Below are 24728 nucleotides of genomic sequence, written 5' to 3'. Positions count from 1 at the left end.
TTTTTCCTAGTTGTCCTTCTTGGCGTTTGACAATAGCCAATTAAAAAGCGTATTCCCCCTTCCCCTCCTGTGACGTAGCTTCATTGGCGTCTAATATAATGCTAGCTTTGTCTGTCTGTAAGGGATTAAGCGTTGGTTCAATTTGAATTTTAAATTGTCAGAATTTTTTTGCAGAACATATTAGTTAGGCTTAGCAATATTTTAATTAGGCTTAGTAATACTTAAATTAGGCTTAGCAATATTTTTAACTAGGCTAAGCAATATTTTTAATTGGGCTTAGCAATATTTTTAATTAGGCTTAGCAATATTTTTAATTGGGCTTAGCAATATTTTTAATTAGGCTTAGCAATATTTTTTAATTAGGCTTAGCAATATTTTTTAATTAGGCTTAGCAATATTTTTAATGAGGCTTAGCAATATTTTTTAATGAGGCTTAGCAATATTTTTTAATTAGGCTTAGCAATATTTTTAAATCGGGCTTAGCAATATTTTTAAATCGGGCTTAGCAATATTTTTAAATCGGGTTTAGCAATATTTTAAATCGGGTTTAGCAATATTTTAAATCGGGTTTAGCAATATTTTAAATTAGGCTTAGCAATATTTTTAATTAGGCTTAGCAATATTTTTAATTAGGCTTAGCAATATTTTTAATTAGGCTTAGCAATATTTTTAATTAGGCTTAGCAATATTTTTAAATTAGGCTTAGCAGTAATTTGAAATAGGAATTAAGCCTCAAAACCAAACTTGCAAAGGCTTACCAATAGATTTAATAGTTATTTATTAAAACTAAGCGGGTTTTTCACGGGTTAGGTGAGGCGACAACTTGCTTAATATTTATAGCGAGTCTCCAGCCATCGAGATTATCCAATAGACACAAGTCCGGGTTTTAAAAAAAAACTTGACGAAATTTATCATCACGTTTTGGACATTCTTTATTATAGGTTATAAAATGTATTGGAAGGAAGGCAGTTTGAGTTGAGCCGATGTCGCCGTAAATATCAGATTTAACGAAGGATTCCGAAAAGAACTTGGTCCATTGTTTCGTTTTGGTGAAATAACAGAGGGGGGAAGGGGGCTGTTCATTTAGGTCTATTTGTCATTCTGTATATAGTTTTGTTCCCAATGCGCCTTCAATTTTCGCTGCGCCTGTGCTATTGGTCCTTTGCTATAATCGGTTGTTGGCATTCCCCTCCATTTCTTTACCCCCCCCCACGTAGGGGGGACGGGAGGGGGAAGGGGGTTTGAGTATAAAGTATTCTTATGGTAAAAAATGTTTGATTAATTTTCTTATAATGTCACCCCATTTTATTACGACATGTTGTACAATCCAAAGCTATTCATTGACTCTATTGTATTTTGAAATATGTCAACCTGAAATGAATTCTCTCTCTCTCTACACGTACATCTGTTAAAGGGACACTCAAAGGCACTTTGACTAAATTTTTAAGCTGTGAAGTACAACTAACGCCTTCTTAATTTAAATTCAAAATTGTCCAAATTTTTCATATGAAAATTACTCGGGCCCTGGTGGTTGAAACCCCAAGTATTTAGTATTGTTTGAAAGATGAGAATTAGGACTATAACATACTCAAAGGACATCCCCGTATCTCTTATAGAATCAGAGTTGCGAGCCTCCAAAGTGCAGGACAGGTCTGTCGTGATTTTTCAAATATTATTAAACTTTCAATCAAAAAATATTATTGAAATATTTCAAATTAAAAATCAGTAGTACATGTCAAAAATAAAAGCCACCACGACTTTTATCTCTGACCCCCCTCCCCCCCCAATATTTTCAATAAAAAGAAAGGATAAATTAAATTCATACGTGCTTTTGAATATAATAATAATAATATGGCGAAAAAACGTCGAAAAACGTGTCTCCAACATCACTCAAAGGTCCACGCAGGCGCCTCTTCGATTGAAACTCGCGAGCCATCCCCTTCGTGCCTTTAACCCGTGCTAAGGGGGAATCAACGTATACGCACGTGCTTCGACGTTAATACGGTGATAGACTAGCGCGCGTGAGATTGCGGATTGAAAAGGTCTATTTTAGAATCGGGGGTAATTCATTCATTCCGATCACGTAAATGTATTGTTTCCAAGTCTCGAGGAAACGATAATTTATCCGTCAAAAATGCGGCCCCTAATTAATCATTCCCTTTTATATTATTCTCCGAAATATAATAGCCCCCCCTTCCCCCCTCAAGAATATATCGCCATTTTTTTTTTCCACGAATATTGGTCTCCGGATCAGCCCTTGATCTCTGACTTTAATTTAAGCGAAATATTTCGATATTCATCGGGAAAAATGAATAGACTCATTTTAATAAGAAATATGGCTATACATCATCAAAAGCAGCTTGCAATCAATTTAACTATCCTATTCCCTATTTTTTATTATTTTCACGATAGTTATTGAAATATATTTTTTATATATTTTTTACTGAGGTATCGTTGTTCTGGCGTTAATTACGACTACTTAATTTCAATACTACTTTGACAAAAATCATTATTTTAAATATTTTTGTTTTTGTGGTTTATAAGAAATTTCGTAGACGTGATAATTTCAAACTTATGGCGCCATTTTCAAAACATTTTCAGGCGAATTCCTTGCACGAGATGCGAGAATTGAAATATATATCACGTGATTTATCACACTTAAAAGAGGCATACGCTTGAATTCAAACGTCAACAATAGCTATGTTTAAAATGATTTTAGGAATAAGGTTTCTTGAAACGATTTAACTATAATTAAGCTAAATTAATGACGATTAAAATAATTAATATCAATTATATTTATTTAATTATTTAAGAAAAACCCTCTTTATTGCGTCTCGATCTACTCGGAGAGGTTTATTTTGGTTTCCCAAATATTCTTTTTAATATTTTAATAAATTGCGCTAGAACAACTATATTTTATTGAGTCCCCTTTATTATATAGGGGTTTCACCAACAAAAAATATATAGTATTATAGATTTTTATCCAAGGTTGGAATAAAACCAGTTAATAAAAAATGTGATGGACAATACAATACATGGGGGAGGCTTAAAAACATCCTTCAGTTGGTTACAACGCTTAATCAGTCAGCTTTTGAAATAAAATATATATATTATAGGAATAATCATAAATTTGTCGGCTAAACTTGTCTAATCAGGAATAAAGGTGGAGGGGAAAGGGGAAGGTAAAGGGGGGGCGTCCATTTAAGTCACCAGGATAAGGAGAAAAAAAATATCTATCAAAGGTATTCTTTCAAATTTATGATGTTATTTATCTGTCACAAATTTTTCCCATCGTATCTTAAGTGATATATTAGCCAGGAAGACCCTGTCTAGTAAGGGCGTCTCTTCGGCTTTGACAATGTTAAAGTAATACGGGGAACGAGGCTCCTTTGCCATTAGTCGAAAAGGAAAATTCTCGCTTCTCTAATTTATGTTTTTCTGTCAATTCTGATTTCAAATGGACGTACCGGTATTTATCTTCCTATTTTTGGGGGAATTATTTTTTTTTTTACTATTGAGGGGTGGTGCGATACAGGGTGATGCAAAAAAGCTATGCTTTCTTTTTCAGTCGAAAATGTATGATCATAGGAGTGTTTTACGGATGGCCCCTTATTTAAATTAGCATTGCGTGTTCAATTTCCTACACTTAAAATTTGAAGGGGTCATGTTCCTAACTTGTCTCCCTTGTGAGGGCAAAATCGGTCATAGAAGTTATATTTTTGACTCTAAATAGAGATAGCTCAGAAGTCTTTGTGTGACGTCCCCCATGCTATTTGCCCATAGAACCAAATATCTTAATAGGCCAAAAATATAGGCCTAAGATATCTTAATAATCCCAAAATATAGGCCTAAGATATCTTAGTAAGCCCAAAATATCGGCCTAAGATATCTTAATAAGCCCAAAATATCGGCCTAAGATATCTTAATAAGCCCAAAATTCAAAATATAGGCCTAAGATGTCTTGATAAGCCCAAAATATAGGCCTAAGATATCTTAATAAGCCTGTGATGTTTTACCCGGGCACTGACGTCACAACTGAGATAGCTCTATTGATTTCCAATTTAACCATTCCACCTTTTGTAACACCCTGTATATTGTCTGAATAAAAATGGTGGGTACAGTGCGAACGCGTCCGCCGATCGAAATATACCTAGAGTCTCTTCTGTTGACGAGTAGGACTTGACGGACGAGAAACAGCGCCGCGCAGTGGCTGATGGGAAGATGGTGGTGTAGACTCTGTCAAAAAGAGACGAGAGAGAGAGAGAAAATTCCTCGTCTTGACGACTGAAAAGGAGAAAAGCAAGTTGAAGCGAGGAATGAAGAGTATTTCCAAAACAGAAGTAGATTATACCTTACTCCTCCTGAAGTTATCAAACGCAGCTGCCTCCCCTTCCAAAGTTAAAACCTTTCTTAGCGAGCGCCTATATATAGCTTTCAGCTGAGTCTCGTGACATAATTTACGCTGCCATATTGGTGGGTTTAAACTGCAGGAATGAAGCTGAGACCACGTTCCCAATATGGCTACCAGAACAGCGGTAAGACTTGGAAGGGTGTGACGTACTAAATCCCATCTGAAGGCTCTCTGTACTATATAGTTAAGTGAAACGTCCGTACAAAATTGTCAGCTTTAAAGGGTAAAGAAGTTTGAACTGAGCGTTTTAAGTTAATTATCTTTTGTTGGGAGCGGGTTTGGTTGGTACTTGGCATGGTAGTCAGTCAGTCTTCAGGGCATCGGGGCGGTAGTGTTATTGCCGCTATAAGCGATAGAGAGAGAGCTCTGGCTGACTGAGGTTGCCATGCCAGCGAGATATGTCAGCCACTCTTAAAAGACGAAAGAGAGAGAGAAAGAGATGGTTGATGGGGCATGGTGGGGTAGAGAAGAGAATCTTAGATTCTTTTGAGTTGGTGCGTTTCTCTTGTCCATCCATCTCGGGGTTGTCAGTCGTGCTCGGCGTACATCCGTCAAGACGACTGACATCGGGGTCGGCTCACGGCGAACAAAAAACATAAGAGAAGATACTCCAGGAAAAATCCACCAAGCGTGTCTCTGCACTCCAAACCCGGGGGTCCCCCTATAAGGACGATATGTTTCGTTATTTATTTTGTTATTAGTCTTTCGTGAAAGCTATTAATCCTTGCTTTTATAGATAGAGTACATGCGCTAAAGGCCGGGGGATAGAGAAATAATTGCCCCCTCCCCCATTTCTTAAATTTAACTGCGCGTGCGCTTCATGGTTGCCAGTAATTTGTGACTCTAGCATTTGAGGGTTCGGGTTTGGAACTAAATCGAACGGAATTCTATAAAGCTTTTCAGTTTGTTGTTGAATTGCGCACGTCACAAATGACTGGCAAGTACTGTTGCCTTGTCCGCGCATTATCTATTGAAAAACATTGGAATTAATGTTATAAGTACTAATTACCTTCGAACAAGGCGCACGCCACGCCACACTCGTCCTTTTTAACTAAAATACGTCGGGTGTCGTAGTTGTTTGGTGAAGAGGGAAATGGAAGCCTCCTTTGGTAAAACGTTCACGTCTTCCGCTATGGAGGACTTAAAGAGATAGTTCAATGACACTACTCGTTAATGGCAGACACTCTCAGCTCATTGGCTCCCGAGCGGGGAGGCATATATCAATCACGTCACGTGACCTCCTTCCAAAAGACCCCCTTAAGACTATGAATTATGAAAACTGTCTTTGCCACCAAACCCAATGGTCTCAACCCGACAACGTTGAAACGATGACGGATCAACTTGACACCTAGAAAAGGGAGAGACGTAACGTCACCTAGATTTGATAACGCTGCCAAGTCGGCTCGTATTTCTTCTTAGTAACTGGGGGAGGATTTACGTAGCTTTGATCCTAGTGTCGAGTGACCTTTGTACGTTTTAGAGGGCGCGCGATCTACGAGTGAAATGTTTGGACGCGTTTTCGAGATGTCACTCGGATGATTGACGTTTTTCCCCGTTTCTGGCGCGATGGAGATTTTCGAGGGCTCCGTCCCCTTACTGCGTGTCTGTCATTTAGGAGCGCTCGTCAACCGTACGCATTCACTGGGGATTTACAAAGTTTGCTCATTTTAGGCTTTTACTTCTATATCATCATAGATGTATATACTCCATCAAACTATATTTTGACAACATCTCCTCTAAACTATTTGACTAGCTGGGTGTTTATAGCCAAAATTCGACGGATAAACCGCCAAAATTGGGCGGGATTTTTGATATTCGTTTCGGAAGACAATAAGACCCAGTCGTGGGGGACAAAAATCAAGTCATTTGGCGAAACATCTTTTGACAACATCTCCTCTAAACTATTTGACTAGCTGGATGTTTATAGCCAAAATTCGACGGATAAACCGCCAAAATTGGGCGGGAATTTTGATATTTGTTTCGGAAGACAATAAGACCCAGTCATGAGGGACCAAAATCAAGTCATTTGGCGAAACATCGCGTTCCAATTTGTCCCAGTGCCATTTTCACTCTTTACAACTGGCAACACTGCAAGGTGCGGGATATCTTTTGGAGATTTATAAAGGTTGCCGAAAATATATTACCGATGTCCTGTCTGTCTGTCTGTCTTTCGTTATAAGCGGGTTTGGCCAAAACTTTCCCTTGGCCCTTACCTTCCACCTCCCGTATGGCCTTTCAATCCCCGATGAGGGAACGAGAGGCGCTGTCTTTGACGCGTCATTTTACTTCCAAATGTATTTCACCCCCACCCACCACCTTTTGCCAAAGGGGATCCTACCCCCACTAGAACCCCCCCTCTCCCAAACTCTCGTATATTTAACTAATCTGTATAAATGGGTGAAAGCGAAAATTTATTGAGTTGATATGTATGAGATAAGGGATTTATTTTCGGGTTGGCATATTTCTAATACAGCGTGCTTTAGATAGACGATCCCCCCACTGTACAGGGTGTTTCCGATAAATTGGACATTGAAAGTATAGCCCGGGTGTGTTCTTGGGGGGTCAAAATTAGTGGATCGAGGGGCTAGCTAGTCATTCGCCAAAATTTTGTACCGCAGATTACTTGCGATTTCTGTTTGAATTCCAGTGATTTTTGGTGAATTCCGTGATTACCACTGGATTCTTCGTGAATTTCGACGAATGCAGTGATTATTTTTATTTCAACTGATTATGATTTTTATTTTGGATTTTCGAATCCTCCATTGATTATGCGTGATTATTTCACGAAATGTGTGATTATCGAGGTGAGAACAAAAGATTACTAGTAAATCATGTGATTATTTCTGATTTTTCTCAAGATTTCACGTGATTTCCAGTGATTATCTAAGATTTCTGATAATTACCTTTGATTACCCGCAGGAATGATTGTGATTACTGATGATTATCTAAGATTTCTGATAATTACCTTTGGTTACCCGCCGGAATGATTGTGATTACTGATGATTATCTAAGATTTCTGATAATTACCTTTGATTACCCGCAGGAATGATTGTGATTACTGATGATTATCTAAGATTTCTGATAATTACCTTTGATTACCCGCAGGAATGATTGTGATTACTAATGATTTTCTAAGATTTCTAGAAATTAAATAATTGATTTCTGCGGTTTTGTACACCTGATTATTCAAGTGACTAACCCTTCGGAGTGGATGGAAAGTGTCACGTGACCAGAACATGGAGTCTACAACAGATTAGTTATATGGGGCTCCCAAACATTGATCGGCTAAAACAAACAATATGAAGTAAGAAATCCACACGTGCGACTATTTCCTTTGTTCTAAGGTCCAGTCAATGTTTTTGGGAGGCCGCGTATCTCAGCGTAACTAAATCTTTGGTAGACCAAGACATCAATGTTCTTCGACGACACTTTCCCACTACTCAGTTTAACCCCCAAAAACAAGTGATAAACAAGAAACGGTTTCGGATGGAACTGTTTGCTCTAATGGGCTTGCGCGCTAAAAGTGTTCAAAAATACCGGGTTTATGGGATATTTCTAAGAACGTGAGAAAGATTTTGACATTTTATTTTGAAAGATATAAGATTTATGATTGTGCTAAAAGCAAAGCGAAAAGTTGAAATCCTCTTTTACAATGGCACGCTGGCATTCTCGGTACTGAACGAGAATAACAAGGTATTTAACATACCACGACTATATGGAATAATGCATGCATGTGCCAGATTGGACATTCGATCGAAAAACGCTATCTTTATGAATAAAGGCCCATAGACTAAAATCTTTGCTGGCTTCATTACGCGTCAACGACTGTAGGTAAAAGATTCGTGGGTTTATTTTGAAAACACTTCAATTTTGTCGCGGGCTGCAGTGTCGAGATGGCACCACCTCCTTATCGCCTTTTCTTTAGCCATAGCTCACTCAATCATGCCCAACTGACGCGTCATGGAGTGAGCCACGCTTTAGCAGACTATGTAAGAAAAGTTTTAGCGTTCTTTCATTTTGGATTCGTCTACTTTAGTATTTCAAGCAGTCTGGGAATTAGCAAACTTCCTCTGGTCCAAAACCAGTTTATTAATTGCTTGGACTAGTTTTTAAATTCAAGAAGTGAGGCGTTACTGGTCCTCGGGACCAGTTTATTTATTGCAAATCTCTAGGAGAACAAAGGCGGGGACCAGTCCGGAGACCAGTTTATTATTTCGGACCCTAAGGGGGGGTCCCAAGGACTAGTTTAAAAATTATGCTTATTTTTATTTCCCAGACTGATTTCAAGTGTCTTGGCTCGAAAATCACGGTATACGCGACACGTTTTAAGTCGTCTACTCTGGCTTCTGAACGGGGAAATGCCGACGCGTACAAATTCGTTAAAATCGTTGTTATTGAAGTAGCTAGGCCTTTGTGGGCTAAAAACTCGTCTACCGCGAATTACTCGTAAATATTCTTTGGGTGTCGTATCGTATTTGGCGTCGCCCGACAGTCGTCTATGGGTGGCGCGTTATTCCGGGCTTTATATGACGAGGCTCGTTTAAATGATGGCCCCTATTACTCAAGCCTCTAAACATTCGGAATATTTAAAATTACGCGCTTAAACTACCCCGCACCATCTCCCCAATGCCATTATAACGGCTATTAATTTTGGCCCCCCCCTGGGATATGGGACAGGGGTCGGTGGTAGAGGAAAGGGGGGGGGGAATAAAAAACATCAAAAATATTCGCATCTTATAATAGCTCCCCCTTACGTCCATAATATTGGCGGGAAAGTCGTTTATTCCGAACGTGTCTGCTTAAACTTATTCCGTGGATATTTTTTAAGCCTCGTGTCCACGCCAACCTATCGCCACCATCCACGGAATTCCTAAACTATTTTCTTCCCAGTGGACTTTTATATGGAGGGATTACTGCGCCTCGGTTTTGTCTTCGGTGTATCTTGAAAAGACTTGATATATACGAGTTTTTTAATGCGCGTGCTTTTTTCACTCGGTTAGCGCGCGCTCCGAGATGTCGGACACTATTCTTTCAATTCGGAATTTTGAGTGCTTTTTTTCTATAGTAGATAGAATCAAGAAGGGATATCTAGTTTACTAGGGAGAAGGTCTAAGATGCCTAAGTATATTCGCGCGCCATAGTCCCAGTCCCCCTTTCAAAATACAAGGGGGGACCTAAATTGAGGCCGGGCTATTTCGCCTCTCCTCTGTCGGAAAATATGACTGTAATTTTCGTCATTTGCGTCGCCACGCTGACGTGAGTTTTCAAGAACCAATGAGATGCTGGTTGCAATTTAGAGGCGGGGATTAACTCCGGACCTACTGTACGTTTGGACTGGAGATGAAGCTAGAAATGTGGCGAATTTATACCTTCTCCCTAGTAAACTAGATATCTCTTCTTGATAGAATTAAGAGTTTTGATAACTGTTGAAGACCCATCTTTTGAAAAGAATATATTGGGAAAGTATCCGATCTCTCTCGGCGTCACCATGAATCACGCGCTGCTCTTTTCTACTGGCGCGCGCTAAAAAAGCCATATTTCACGTGACCCAAGCGCGCGCCCGTTCTGACATTGGCGGGAAAAGAAGGATGGATGCGAATGGAGAAGGAAAAGATCATCCTGCAGTCCTCGGAAAAAAAGGAGTTTTTTGGTCAGTTTTCCGGCGGGGGAAGTCATTTTTCTTACGAGGGGGGGGGCGCAGTGAGTACGTCAGGATTTTGGTTGGCGACAAGGACAGGCGCGCTGTAGACAGAGACGCTTTGACGTATGACAATTTTGTCCCCTTAACTATATGTTATAAATTTATACGGGAAAAAGTCCCAGTACCCAAAGGGGACAGGGGACCAACCACGAGATAATATTTAGGGATAAAAGTTTTTATTTATAGTTTATTGGTTTCGGAGATATTATTTCTATGTATTTAAAATTTTAAACTTAACGTTGCATATTTTAAAAGGTATAATTTTCAAATTTGACATTTGGCAGGTTTTTCGTTCAATCACTATTTAGTTTTGAAAGAGGAAAAATTCAAATGAAATATTTTTTTGCTTATCTCTCTCCCATTCCTATTCCCCCAAATCGCATGATTGATTATTTTGTTTTCATTATAAATTCAAAAAGAAGTTTAATTGGTTTCGCAATAATTGCTAGAACACGAAAAATTTACCTCTCTCTCTGTCACAATTATTGCAAAAAGAAAAAATACCCAGAAATACCTTCACGAAATTTGTCTAGAAACCTTTTTAAAAACATTGTTAGGAATGATCAGGGATAGATTTAAATTTAGAAGTAGGAATGGTTAGTATTCACTTCAGTGCGACTTATAGCCCAGTATAGAGCCCCTCCCTCCAACACGTAATAACGAAAAGTTTAAATTACCTTATTGGCTCACTTAAACTACGTTTTGATGACGTTTCTGACGGGGACGGCGAAAAATACGTAATTCCTTTTTACCTCTGTCGCTGTGACCCCTCCTCTTCTTTCATAGCCCCCCCCCGTCCCGTGGAAGGGGGTCCGGACTTTGACGCGCACCCACATTACTCTGTTCTCCATTCCTACTTCTAAAATTACATCTATCCCTGGAATGATATACCTTTTTGTTGGAAATTTACTTCAATCCAAACTTTAGGCTCGTTCCCCGTCTTATGTGTTCCACGAGTTAATGATGAAAGAAAGTGGGCGTGGTTTTAGCCTGGATGAATAACGCCGCTTGGCATTTCCTCGTGATAGGTGATGGACTACAGACCGCCGAAGAGAGAGAGAAGAAAATTCAACTTCTCTCTTCTTCTCCCACAGCTCTGGATATCCATCCATCCATCCATCCCAGAGCTATGATCTGCCTCCCAGGATCCTATAGTCTCGTAACTTTTGTTTTTCCTCTTCACCCCTCCTGTTCCCCTTCGCGGAGGAAAATGGGCGCCCAGAGGGGAGTACTAGCTACGGCTCTTCAAATATACAGGGTGTTCCAAAAGGGTTGTATTTATAGGACCGGAGTACAGACAATGGGATGGTTGATATCCTTGAACCTGTGGAAATGTCAGAGAAATTGGTTTTCTGAAAGATGTATGAAATGAACCCTGGAATATGTTAGGAGGCAAAATTGATGATCGCCCATAGAACAGGGTTGCCACGGGTCATGGAAAACCTGGAAAAGTCAGGGAATTTAAAAATGGGCCAAAAAGGTCAAGGTAAAGTCAGGGAATTTGATTTTAGTGGGTAAATGAGTTTCTCCTCATCCTTTCTTAACACAGAAAACTCTAGAGCAATCCTTAAAAATGTTTATAATTGTTTTTATAAAGTAAATACCTTTAAAAAAATCTCTTAGACTGTTATTTATAGTTAAAATGTTTCTTAATCATTTTGATGCAACAAATACATTGGAAAACTTAATGTAGAAAGTTTATTTAATTATAAGCACTTAAAACGTGCTTTTTTACACTTTCGGCCTAAAAGGTCAGGGAAAACCTGGAGAAGTCAGGGAATTTGGTTCTGAAAATTCCGTGGCAACCCTTTAGAACCATCCAGGGCACTATACTTCGGTCCCATAATCACTGTCTCCCCCCTTATTTTTGTAAAACACCCTGTATCTTTTATAGCCACATTGCTTCTCCTGGAGGTTATGCTCTTTCTGCGCTCCATAGGAATTGGGATAAGGATTCTAGAAGGATAGAGAGAGAATCCCCCGTAGTGCCCTTAAAGTCCGATGGAGAAAATGAGAACTGTTTTTCAGAAGTGCGTATAATTCCACTGTGCAGGAAAGGAAACAATAACGTCATTCTTCTAATCTGGCATCCACTTCCCCCTCCCCAATATCAATATCAATACATTTCAAAGCAACCCTTAGTAATATTATATTAATATTAATTTCAATTAGATTTAAACAACGGACTTTTATACTTTAAACAACACCACTCTTATCATTTATTTTTATGGCTATAATAAGGGAGATAAATAATGGGTAAACAGGTAAGCAAATTTATCTAAAGCTTTAGAGTAAACAAGTTGATATCTCCCTCCCTCTGAACACACAGATTTTGAAAAATGTCCTTTTATTGCTCAAAAAATTAATCACTATAGTTGGTTCTGGCGCTAGGCGAATTTGTCTTAAAGACTACCCCCCTTCACCAACCTCCCCTGGGTTTGACAAAATTGTTTACGCACCCGTCGTTTTAACTTGTCAAAAGACTCAAAACGAATTTCTCCTAAGCCAAAGCCAAAGCCAACGTGTATATTATCACAAAAGCGATGTTTGATTGTAAATAACAGACGGACAGGTGTATTTCATCATTTCCCGCCTTTTCTATCTATCTAGACAATAGGGCTCGGATACTTATCAAAACACAGCCCCCAGAATTCAGCTTGTTCTTCCCTCGAAATATCGCTAATGTCCACCCCCTTGTTTCTAGCCCGCGCCTGGAGAAAGGCTTATTTTCTGTCATCTCAATAAACAAGCCATTTTTATGACGTGACGTAGGAGCAAACATGGCGCGCGCGCGAGGCCGTGCCTTCTCCATCCTAACCTCTCACCTCCTCGTGCGAACCATCTCTTCCCCCCCCCCCCAATGTCGATTTCTCGCATTTCTCGCGCAAATTCGCCAGAATAGCCTTATAGCTTTTGGCGCCATATTTTCGCGCGTGTCTTCTAAAGTTGACAGGTTTCTATTTCCCGCTTTATTTTTTTTTCTAAGCGACGACGAAATTGGCGGGAACGAGTGCGCGCGAGATAAAAAAGGGAGCGGTTTTTGGCGGCGCCAACTCGTTTTTAAGCCTAATTGACCAACCGGAAGTCGTCCATCAAAACGAAGGGGTATTCTTTCCCATTAATTTAGGCTTAAAGTACGCGGTAATATAGGTTATTTTAATGGCGGCCAGAGAGCCTGACTGACTACTCTCGGTTGTCCCAAATTGGAACCACCAAAACCTCAATTTTTCCCACAGTTATACTTCTTTTTCTCCGTACCTTAATGATAGTTTAAGCTGATATTATTTAGCAGAAGCTCATTATTTAGCTTCGTTTCCGCCGGCCGCTTGTCAATTACCCATGAGGCTTTGAAATACAGCGGGGGATGGGAGGTAGTAACCTCTGTACGTCACTGCCAAACCAAACTCCCTCTATATTACAGAAATTTCTTCGTCAATAAAAGAGCTGGTAGGCTTAGCTTAAATAATTTCACTTTAATTCGGCATCGATGTGAAGCGACGTTAACGTTGAGTTCCTACGGTATTTGTTTAACGCGTGCCCCTACCTTAAACAAGGCTACACACTCTGGGTGAAAAACGGGTAAGGGAGTTAGTCGCTCGGGGTCTCGAGCTTGGTTCTTTCTCTCTTTCTCTCTCACGTGATGGGAAACTGTCGTCGAAATGACTGACAATAAATCAAGCCATGTTTCCACTTTCCAACAGCACCACCGGTGAATGTTACCGTACAGAACCGAGGCGCCCTCTTCCCTCCCCGAAGAGAAGCCACCCACCGTCTTTTAGGGTTAGTCGAAGCTAAGAAGGAAGGGGAGAGAGGTGAGGGGAGGGGGAAAGAAGATATGTGTGTGTTTTTGTATATGGAGGAGTAAGATGCCCCAGTCGACCCATTTCATAACCGGCTTTCCACTCATTTTTGTAACAGACAGATGGCATACTCCCTCTATTTTAACTTATTCCAGAGCAACCAAATATACCCCCGCAAAGAGAGGGTGAACTGCTATTTATTTAGTTACCATCTTTCTGTTGTTAATTCGGGAAATAGAGCTAAGATATCTTGATAAGCTCAAAATATAGGTCTAAGATATCATAGGAAGCCCAATTTATAGGCCTAAGATATCTTAATAAGCCCAAAATATAAATATAGGCCTAAGATATCTTAATAAGCCCAAAATATAAATATATTCCTAAGATATCTTAATAAGCCCAAAATATAGGCTTAAGGTATCTTAATAAGCCCTAACTTCTCTTTAAAACTAAGCATTTACAAACCTATAGAATATAATATACATATATCTTTTAAGAAAAAGCCATTTCTAATGTCGTGAAACTACAAAGAATGAGGATGAGAGAGAGAGAGAGAGAGAGAGAGGAATGAATTTCATCTCTCCTTTAAATGTCTTTGAGTTCTTTCTCTGGAAAAGATAAAATATAATGGTGTCCATGCTAGCTGCCTGAATCGTCTTGCCTCCTAAAAAACACAACTGAGAGAAGAAAGAGGAGAGTGGGGGAGAGGGGGTGGCGTCGCGGATAAATTTGGAAAGCGATAAAAAGCGACTCCCGATCTTCTCCTCATCCCCATCCCCATCTTTCTCTTTACCAGAAAAATAACTCAAAAACGATTTGGAGAAATGTGGATAAGGAACCATGTCCTATTTGTCATAGATTTATAACCACCGTTCAGTTTTTGAAAGAAAGCTCCTCTAGTGACGTCACCCCACGCGGGACGAGGTAGATAGGATAGTTGTTGCCCTAATCTTTTCATTTCTAACAGGATGTTTGATAATGATTTGGCAATTTTTAGACCGAGGCTTAGCGTTAAAAAGAAAAAAAAGAAAGATTATGTTTTTAACGAAGTATAATCACGCGCTTGATTATTGCCCGGATGCGCGCGCACCTCCTGAATTTTTAACGTTTTCCCGCGTTTACCAGCTGTTGTCAGCATTGGGAAAACAAACAATTTAGGCCTAACGTAACTACGTACGGTTAGACTTAGCTGGATGGAGTCACCGTACGCGAGCGGTAATCAATCTTGGTTTAATTACGGCGCTGTATGTAGAAGAACTACATCACGTCAAATCACTCCCGCTCCTCCCTTCTGTCGTTCCGTTTGTAGAGAGAACAAACTATTATATACGCGATAGCGGTATTATTTTCCTTCCCATCATACCTCGCGAGTTGTACTTGTACCAACACTTTTGTTGTTTGTTTGTTGGTTGTTTATTTTAAAAAAGTAATATAATTTTGGCTCTCTGTTGTTTTAGGTCATAATTATGTACGAGGGTTAATTTTGTTTAGAATATTTGTATTAATTAATTAATTAATTATTAATTGATTTACTTGTAGCCTAATAACCAAAAAATACCTTCTTTCTAAATATAATATAGCTTATGTCCTCCCCATGTATTTTTGCCGGGAAAAAAGGGGGTTGGGGAGACACCCAAGGCGACGAAAAGGGCGCGCGATTTCCCTGTAAAGTTGAATTTAGCGCGCGCGTAGGTTCCGCGCCTTTTTTCTCTTCCATCAACCGAATCTCGCACTGTCTCGCTGCGCTCTACTCCGACCGAGAAAATAGTCCGTTCACCCGCCAGTGTAACGCGGTCTCCGGAAGAGAACGGTACGGTCGTCTCGCGCTCTATAGCTCGCGGAAGCCGAATCCGAATCCAAACAGAAAGGCTTTCACGCCAAGTTTCGGTATCGTCTAGCAGCCGCACGCGACCTTTGGGGGGACGATCGCCGCGCGCGCTCGAGCCGCGTCTCCGAGATATTTCCCGCCTTTAAATCAAGTTTAAAAAAGTGCGTTTTAAACTTAAATACAACGCCACTATCAATTGCCGAATCTTCTAGAAGCCAAATTACGACTCCAAAATTAATTGTCATGTAAGTTAACGATGTTTTTAAACCTAATTCGATTGAAAGCCTCGACATCGTTGGGTTGGTCGGGGTCATTAATCTCGTCATCACGCTTTTGAAATACGCTATCATTGATTGATTAGGCTTAGCGACCGAAGATTTCAAAATGGAAATGCCCCATTTAACCTTAACTCTAATATCGACCAGATTTTTTTTTACCTTTAAGTCGCGTCGTGGGGAGGGAAATCACCCCGTCGGTAAATTTTGAAATTACCGGAATTAATTTTATTAGAAATTGGGCAGAGATTTCTTTTGAAGTTTAATTATTGAGAAATGATTATTTTTTCGAATTAGGCTTAGTTAAAACAACTCCCTTCATTTTGGGAGGAAATTTGATATTACACCACCTGATGCCAGAGTATTTAAGAATGTCAGGAAAAATAAATTACGGAATCTTGTTACTAACCCTAACAAAACGGTCCCCCTTAATAATTTATGAACCCGTTTTTACTCGTTGTAAGTCGTAACTAACTCGAGATGGGGTTCTATTTATTGATTTTAATTTATAATAGACCCCAGCTTGGTTATACGTTAATTTTTCTCCTATCCACCACTAATATATAACGTGCTGAAGAAGCGCACCTGGTCACCGTATCGTAAATCCATTTGTTATTTTATTTTTAAATATTTATAAGTGTAGCGTGTATATTTATATATAGATAGTGAGCTGGTTAAGCGCGCCTAAACGGATATGCAAATTTAGTAGAATATTATATGTCAACGCGTGGCTTGTGTATCTTTAGGTCTTAGATCAGTTTCGGAAGAGTCGTCAATAAATTATTGAAGACCAAATTGCATGGTTTGTTTCGTTTGAAAGTTGAATCCAGTTAAATTTAAATCTACCTCTGCAATGTTTAGAGACCTAATTTATGACTTGTTGTAGGGCAAAGTGTTATAAATAAAACAACTTGCTATTTGAAAAAAAAGTTGTTTAGTTAGCCTGGGCAGAGTTCAAATTTTGACTTAAGTACACGCACTCCGTGTTAATTACCTGTACAGATTAACGCGGTTAAAGGGAGGGGTGTGCCATTACAGTATATGCAGTTCAGTATTTAAAGTAATAATATTAATATTTAAATCAACATTCCAATTTAATGAAATGAGAATGAAATATTATAAATAATTTTAGGGAAATTACGTAAAACAAGTTAGAGTGTGGGCGGTTCTTTTCCCCTTAAATGGCACCCAATGTTATATCTCCATAGAACTTAATACAGTCAAAGGTAGAGAGCTGCCATTACTCTATATATATTTTTTACCATCATTTGGCGCGTGCGATCGCTTATGTCTTCTTAGATTAAGGCTCCAAATTTTTAAAACATTTTTTTAAAAGCGTTATTAAATTTCATAAAACATCTCTGTTTTATTTAGAAATATTTTTTATTTTATATTCATTAAAGTATCGTATTACATGGAGTAATTTTTGTCAGACCCCCGAGAACGTCTCTTGAATTTAATTCAAGAATTCGGGGGGTAGTGAAGGGGTTAATCTTAAATTATTTTTTTTATTATTTAAATTGTTATTGAAATGACAACTCGTTAAAATTAAGCCATCGCGCTTTTTATTTAAAATAAAAAGTTGGTTGTCAAAATGCTTTCGTAGGAGAAAATTTAATTTTTTTTTTTTTGCTTGGGAGTTTGTATCAGTCCGGCCTTAGGGGGAAGTGTAGCCATTTGTAATGTCCTTTTTTTAAGTACAGGGTGTTTTCCAAAAAGGGTGCTAGTTATAGTAGAGAAGTTAAGTACGACACCAAGGTTCGATGGGAAATCATCAATTTTGATGTCGAATATGTAACTAGAAATGACAGATTTTTGGAGAGGGGACCGTCATTAAGCGTCAGAGTGTACGAGATTTGAAATCGTTATCGATTTTGATGATTTCAATGATTTAAGAATGATTTGACTGATTTGGAGCCGATTTGAGAGTAATTTTCACGATTTTGCGATGATTTCCATTCTATTTATGTCATTTGAAGGATTTGGAAATGATTTGAATGACTGTTGACTTAACGATGATTTGGTAGTGATTCGAATGATTTACTAGTGATTTCAAAACTGATTTGATAGTGATTTTCATGATTTGATGATTTCCTGATTTGACTCTTTTGTATAGTGATTTGACAAATTTACGATTAATTTCACTGATTTTTATAGTGATTTCACTGATTTACTAGTGATTTCAACACTTTATTTGTGCAACGATTTGAACCATTTGATTGATTCCATAGATAGCGATTTTAGTGATTTCCTTGATTTTGGAAGTGATTTATGTGATTTGAAAACCTAAGTGTACGAGATTTGAAGGAGCGACGCCCCCCCCCCCGCCCCTCGGATTTTGTCCCTATAAGGGCAGTGACACTTCTACTTCGGTCCTATAGCAACACCCTGTATTTTTAGTAAAGGGATGAATACTTTAGCCCCGTATTGTACTTTGGCAGTGGTACGGGGGGCGGATTTCATCTTGGGCGTCCCTTTTTTTCGGTTTTAAGGAAGACGTTAAAGAGTCCGGTCTGGAGGCTATTCTTTAAGACTCGGCCTGTCATCCGCGGGCGAAAGCTTCAAAACCTTTTCGCTGCTGGTTTGTTTGACGGGGTTCTCGGCGCCACCGTCTTTCCCTCGCTTCTTTTTATAAGGAGAGCGTAGCAGCCAGCCAGCGCCTTCTTAACTCTACTACTGCCCTTTTCAACTCCAGGGACTTTCAGCCCTAATTACCAGTGTAATCTCGACTTGAAAAGGTTTGACCGTTAAGGTCAATGTCTGTTTGCATTTACCAGAATGAAGGGACGAGGGTCAGTTTAACCTCCGTATTAGTGTCGACAGAGAATGGTTACCGCTTGTCTTTTAAGATTAAACGAGGGGATGGACACGCGCGTTTTAGAATAAGTTTACAAAAACCCTTCTTTATTTTATTTATTCATTTAAAATTTAATTCGTTTTTCATTGGGAAAGGGTTAAAAGACCTCAACGTGACCACAACCATCCATTGAACCTAACCTAACCTAAACATGACCCTAACAAAGCGAAAGGTCGGACACTTTCCATAAGAAAATCGTTCTAAATATTTGAATTTCTCTAGAACCCTTTACTTCACACTTATTTTTTGTTATGGGGCAAATGTTCTACCCCTCGGGTTGAACCGGTCATCTTTGTGAGCTGTCACCAACAGAGTCCTCCAATAGACGTGAAGCGCTATCGAGCGCAAAGCTTCATGGGATATTTTTTTCTCGGTCTCTCTCTCTCTCTCTCTCTCTCTCTCTCTCTCTCTCTCTCTCTCTCTCTCTCTCTCTCTCTCTCTCTCTCTCTCTCTCTCTCTCTCTCTCTCTCTCCGGATCCGATGTTGGGTTTCATTTTTGACAAGCGCTGCCAATGTCAGAAGAACTCAGTCTTGGGTCGGGAGGGGGGGGGGCTCTCTAAGCCAACTTTTAGCCCTTGGGCATCAACTACTATGGGATGTCAAGGCGCGTCGGCCGGAGTCGCTTAGTTCTTTTTTTTTGTGTGTTGATTTTTTTATCCCCCCTATATGACGCGTGTTAACCAATTTTTATCTCTCTATTATTATTATTATTATTATTATATATAGCAGTTTTTTTAGACACTTTTAGTTTAGGATTTTGGAATATGGCTCAATTTGTTGAGGATGAAAACTTGCTTTTGAAAACGTTTCATTGTTGAGAATTTTAGAGTATTAGCTTTATTTCTTTTATTTTTGAAAGATAAAAAAAAATGTGGCGCGTTGAAGAGAGTTGAAAAGGCGCGCTAGGAGGTGGGAGGGAAGGAGGGGGAGGCACTTGATAGGCGCGCTCGCTCGCGCTAGACGCCGATTGCCCGCCAATTAAATTGATTTCTCTCACGCGAACTCTACCCTACCCCCCACCCACCTCCTCTATCTTGACTTCTCCATTCAACTCGGTCTTCCTGCCTTCCCGTACAATTTGCCGCCGCTTTTAAGAAAGACTCGTCGGGATCGGATAGGAATTTATAAGGCTTTATATTTCTCCACTTTGTTCATCAGAGCTCGAGTATCTTTTCATTTTCTCTCCCTTCCTTCATCTTCTTTCTCTCTCAAAGCGGCTCGCTCAACTCCTCCTTGACGTTTCAGTATCCCTTTATTATATATAGATACACGTGTGGGGGACGTCTATAAAGGATAAAAAATATTGTACCTTATAGTTCTTAATTCTATAGTGCACGTGCGTTTTGCGCTTTTAAACTGTATGTCAGCTCTCTCAACTTCTCCGGGGCGTTTCAGTATCCCTTTATTATATATAGATACACGTGTGGGGGACCGTCTATAAAGTATGAAAAAACAATCTATTGTATTTTATAGTTCTTAATTCTATAGCGCACGTGCGTTTTGCGCCGCTTTTAAACGGTATGTCAGATCCCTTATAATTCTTTTGGCGCATTTTTCTTATTTATTTCCCGCGTGAGATGAAACGTTTTGATTGGCGCGTTTAGGCTCGCGCGCGCGCTGGATTTGATTTTAACTACAACAAACTAAAAGATGGGGGTATTATAGTTAATGGCAACTGGCTTCTTTGAACGCGTTAAACTCTAGCGCATTTTAACGTGGGATGCCGCTACTATTTATAAAGAGATAGTAGCGGGATAAGAGAATGACCCCTTACAAAAATTGTTTGTCTGTTTTTTGGCTGCAATACAGCCAAAATTATAATGCTACAAATTGACTGCTTTAGGGTTGGAATTCGACTGAAAATGTTTCATTTTCAGCCAATTCAGCCTGGCTTTTCCAGCCTACATCCAGCTCCTATTCAGGGCTGTCAGTCCAGCCCATTACGGCCCATTTTCAGCACTAGTTCAGTCCAGCCCAATACAGACTATTTCCAGAGCTATTTCAGTTAATTGCTTTACAGTCCATTTCTAGCTCTGTTCCAGTCCATTCCAATACAGCGCACTTCCAGCGCTATTTCAGTCCAGCCCAATACAGCCCACATGCAGCACTATTTCAGTCTAGCCCACATGCAGCACTATTTCAGTCTAGCCCAATACAGCCTACTTCCAGTGCTATTTCAGACCATCCCAGCCTACGCTTTTGGGCTACGAAACAGCGTCCCAACAGCCACGAATTAGCCTACAGCAAAAGGCTATAATAATAATAATAATAATCTAGGCTTCTTCTACGAAGGGAAGTCCACACTAAGCCTGTGGCTTGTTTACAGGTGGGTCCCTTTATATTGCATAGAGGGGTGATGGCTAGCCCCTATGCCACAGCTAACCTACAGCGCCCTATACTAACTATTACCGTTAACCTCTGCAAGTTTTGATGGAAAGGAGAAACCGGGTTAGACCGCGGAGGAGAACTCCTTTTAACAAGCGGGGAGAGAACTTGGAAACTCTACGCTGAAGGATTTGTTCCCAGATTTTCACCCGGTGCCACAGTCCGAGATCGAACCCGGGATCCTCTTGCTGCGAGGCGAAAGCGCTAACCGCTACGCCACCCCATTTCAGCGTTGGCAGTTTCAGCTTTGGCAACCTAGGCTTTGGGCTTCGAAACAGAGACCTACCAGCCACGAATTAGCCTACAGCAAAAGGCTATAGTTTCAGCTTTGGCAGCCTAGGCTTTGGGCTACGAAACAGCGTCCCAACAGCCACGAATAAGCCTACAGCAAAAGGCTATAGTTTTCAGCTTTGGCAGCCTACGCTTTTGGGCTAAGAAACAGCGTCCCACCAGCCACGAATTAGCCTACAGCAAAAGGCTATAGTTTAAGCTTTGGCAGCCTACGCTTTTGGGCTAAGAAACAACGTCCCACCAGCCACGAATTAGCCTACAGCAAAAGGCTATAGTTTCAGCTTTGGCAGCCTACGCTTTTGGGCTTCGAAACAGCGACCTACCAGCCACGAATTAGCCTACAGCAAAAGGCTATAGTTTCAGCTTTGGCAGCCTACGCTTTTGGGATACGGAACAGCGTCCCAAAAGCCACGAATAAGCCTACAGCAAAGGGCTATAGTTTCAGCTTTGGCAGCCTACGCTTTTGGGCTACAAAACAGCGTCCCACCAGCCACGAATTAGCCTACAGCAAAAGGCTATAGTTTCAGCTTTGGCAGCCTACGCTTTTGGGCTACAAAACAGCGTCCCACCAGCCACGAATTAGCCTACAGCAAAAGGCTATAGTTTCAGCTTTGGTAGCCTACGCTTTTGGGCTAAGAAACAGCGTCCCACCAGCCACGAATCAGCCTACAGCAAAAGGTTACTGTTGCAGCTTTTGCAGTCGGCTGCAATGCAAAGATATTACAGTCAAATACCAGCCGGCTTAATTTAAAAATAATTTGCAGGCTGTAACCCAGCTTAGTTTCAGCTACATTTACAGACAAATTTTTGCCCGATCAGCCTTTGTAGTCAAATTACAGAAAACAAAAAACGCTGAATTTTGGCTGTAAATTGCTTGCAGCGCAATACAGTTCCCTAACAGCTTACTTCTAGCCAGGCAGCCTAAAAACAGCTCAGCTGCGTTTTAAAATCAGCCAATAATTTTTGTAAGGGACGTGGAGTAGTGGTGATTTATTGTCCGGGATTTTTTTTTTATTTCGGCGCGCCAAAAACCCTGACCTAACACGCCTCTATGGGAAGGATAACGTGGGAACAATGAGCCCCGGACCCCCCCCCCCTTTCTCATCCATAATAAGTATCTTGAAATGGCGGCACCTTTTAAACTCGAGAAGAAGAAAAATATTAATTGTAAACACCTTTTTATTTATTGAAAACAAAGAATGTATAATTTTTTTTGTTGCCAAAAACGAAGGTTGTAAATTTTTGACGCGACCCCCACCCCTATCCCCGGGCCGACCTCTTTCTGCAACCAACACCTTAGGGGCCCAAATTCCATCCCTTTTGTAACCCGGGCGCGAAATAATCTAAATTTGTGCCGGGAAAAGTTGATAAGGAGGTTTAATTTATGACTGAAACATTTATTTGTATTGCATTTTGTAGATTTTAATATTCATATCTGAAGATTATATTTAAAATTATTTCTATTTTAAAATAATGGCTTCTCCCTCCCGACCTCTGACCCCTTCCCTCTCAGGGTTTTGGTGTGAAAATGACCTCTAATGATAAGATAATGTTACGCTTCTCGTGTTATAAAATAATTCTATAGAAATAATTATAATAATGTTCCGAGATTAAATTTAATCTTAAATATTGAATTAAGGTTTAAGGCGTTAATTATTTGGTCAGGGGTTTAATTCCTCGTAGATTCTTTGAATTGACGACGGGCAAAAGATTAAATATTAGGAAATAATCTGGAATTCATAAATTTTAAAATCGCTTTTCAACTGGATTTCGTAATGAAGTATACCTAAGCTCCCTTTGAGAATATTCTGTAGCAAATATTCTCCTTTCAAATTGTAGATAACGACCCCCACCATTTCAGTTCAATCCAAGTTTGCCGTATTATATTCTGGTTCGAATTTTTCATCTGAGAAGTTTGTGTCGTGACGTAACAATAAGGGTTGTGCTGGTCAGTTAATTTTAAAATATATCCAAAAAAGACTCGGAATACAGTTTAGTTGATTTAAAGATAGACCAATTGTCAGTTGATTTAAAAATAGACTAATTAATGTCGGTTGATTTAAAAATAGACTGATTAATGTCGGTTGATTTAAAAATAGACCGATTAATGTCGGTTGATTTAAAAATAGATCAAGTTGATTTAAAAACAGACCGATTAATGTCGGTTGATTTAAAAATAGACCTATTATTGTCGGTTGATTTAAAAATAGACCTATTAATGTCGGTCGATTTTAAAAATAGACCTATTAATATCAGTAGATTTTAAAAATAGACCAATTAATGTCGGTTGATTTAAAAATAGCCCAAAAGTTAGGGAATTTAAAAATAGTTCAAATAAATAGACCCTGTAAATTATACAATTTCCTCGCGCAGTCTCTTACGGTAAGTTAGTAACTTCGGTCTTAATGAGGTTGATAAGGTTGCCCCGCCTTTGTACTTTGAGCAAATTGCGGTTGATCCACTGGAATATAGATTGTGTGTGGATTGTGGATACACAAATCTTTGCTTGCCGCAATGTAAACAAAAGCTAGAAAGGTTGCCCGAACATAGAAAGCGAGCTTGTACCAGAGAAATGAGCGCTCTTGATAGTGGGGGTGCCTTCCCCCCCGAAACCCCAACCTCCCACCCCCTCAAAGTCACTAGACTCCGACTAGAGCTCTTCCCCCCTCCCCCAGGAGGGGGGGTGAGCTCGAATCGATATAATCCTTAGAAACTCCAATATAAGTATATGTCCACGTGGAAAGAATTGTTTGGTAACTTGTGTCTTCTGATGGAATGGAAGCTGCCCCTATTCAATCAATAATAGACTCCCCAATCAAATATTGCGTGGAGTAATTGCTCCATTACGAGTGTCATTCGCAATCAAACGTAACTCATAATAAATTTAAAAAAAAATCCCAAAAAGATGTTAGGTAACAACAACTTAGAGAAATTCCTTTGCTCAACGAAGCCAAGTCGGAAGTGCCGATAGTTTTCCCCCCCTTAACCCCCCCCCGCCTAGAAACGGAAGGAGAGATGGGGATGAGGATGATGGTAAGGATTGAGTGACGTCGAAAGGCGGAGCTTACGTCAATCACGTGTCACTGTCAATTGCCGGAGGGGGGTGAGGAGGGAACGAAGAAGAATCCGCGAAGCAGCTCTAGCTCTTTTGTAACCAAAAGGACTCTCTCTCTTCTCTTC

At 39.8% G+C, this 24728-nt stretch overlaps 1 protein-coding gene and 1 long non-coding RNA gene across 4 annotated transcripts in view; one reads left to right on the top strand and one right to left on the bottom strand.

Annotated features, from left to right (window-relative positions):
* Window positions 1-24728, top strand: part of LOC149651214 (uncharacterized) — a 133901-nt gene that overhangs the window by 74265 nt on the left and 34908 nt on the right. Inside the window, exon 1 of one of the 3 annotated variants that reach the window (XM_089848030.1) lies at window positions 15684-15985. The exons of the other annotated variants lie outside the window; for them this stretch is intronic. The gene's annotated coding sequence lies outside the window, so the exon portion shown is untranslated. Of the gene's footprint in view, window positions 1-15683; window positions 15986-24728 lie in introns of those variants that run through there. 3 annotated transcript variants of the gene reach the window in all.
* LOC149651217 (uncharacterized) lies at window positions 3944-5746 on the bottom strand. The gene is made up of 3 exons (XR_016371137.1): window positions 5421-5746; window positions 4352-5072; window positions 3944-4284 (listed from the first exon to the last, which is right to left on the bottom strand). It is a non-coding gene; the product is annotated as an uncharacterized LOC149651217 (long non-coding RNA).

The sequence above is a fragment of the Phalangium opilio genome, unplaced genomic scaffold (assembly GCF_054372755.1).
Source record: "Phalangium opilio isolate 3A_F unplaced genomic scaffold, DU_Popi_V2 ptg000082l_1, whole genome shotgun sequence".
Taxonomy (NCBI): Eukaryota; Metazoa; Arthropoda; class Arachnida; order Opiliones; family Phalangiidae; genus Phalangium; species Phalangium opilio.
This window is presented reverse-complemented; position numbering and strand designations above follow the sequence as displayed.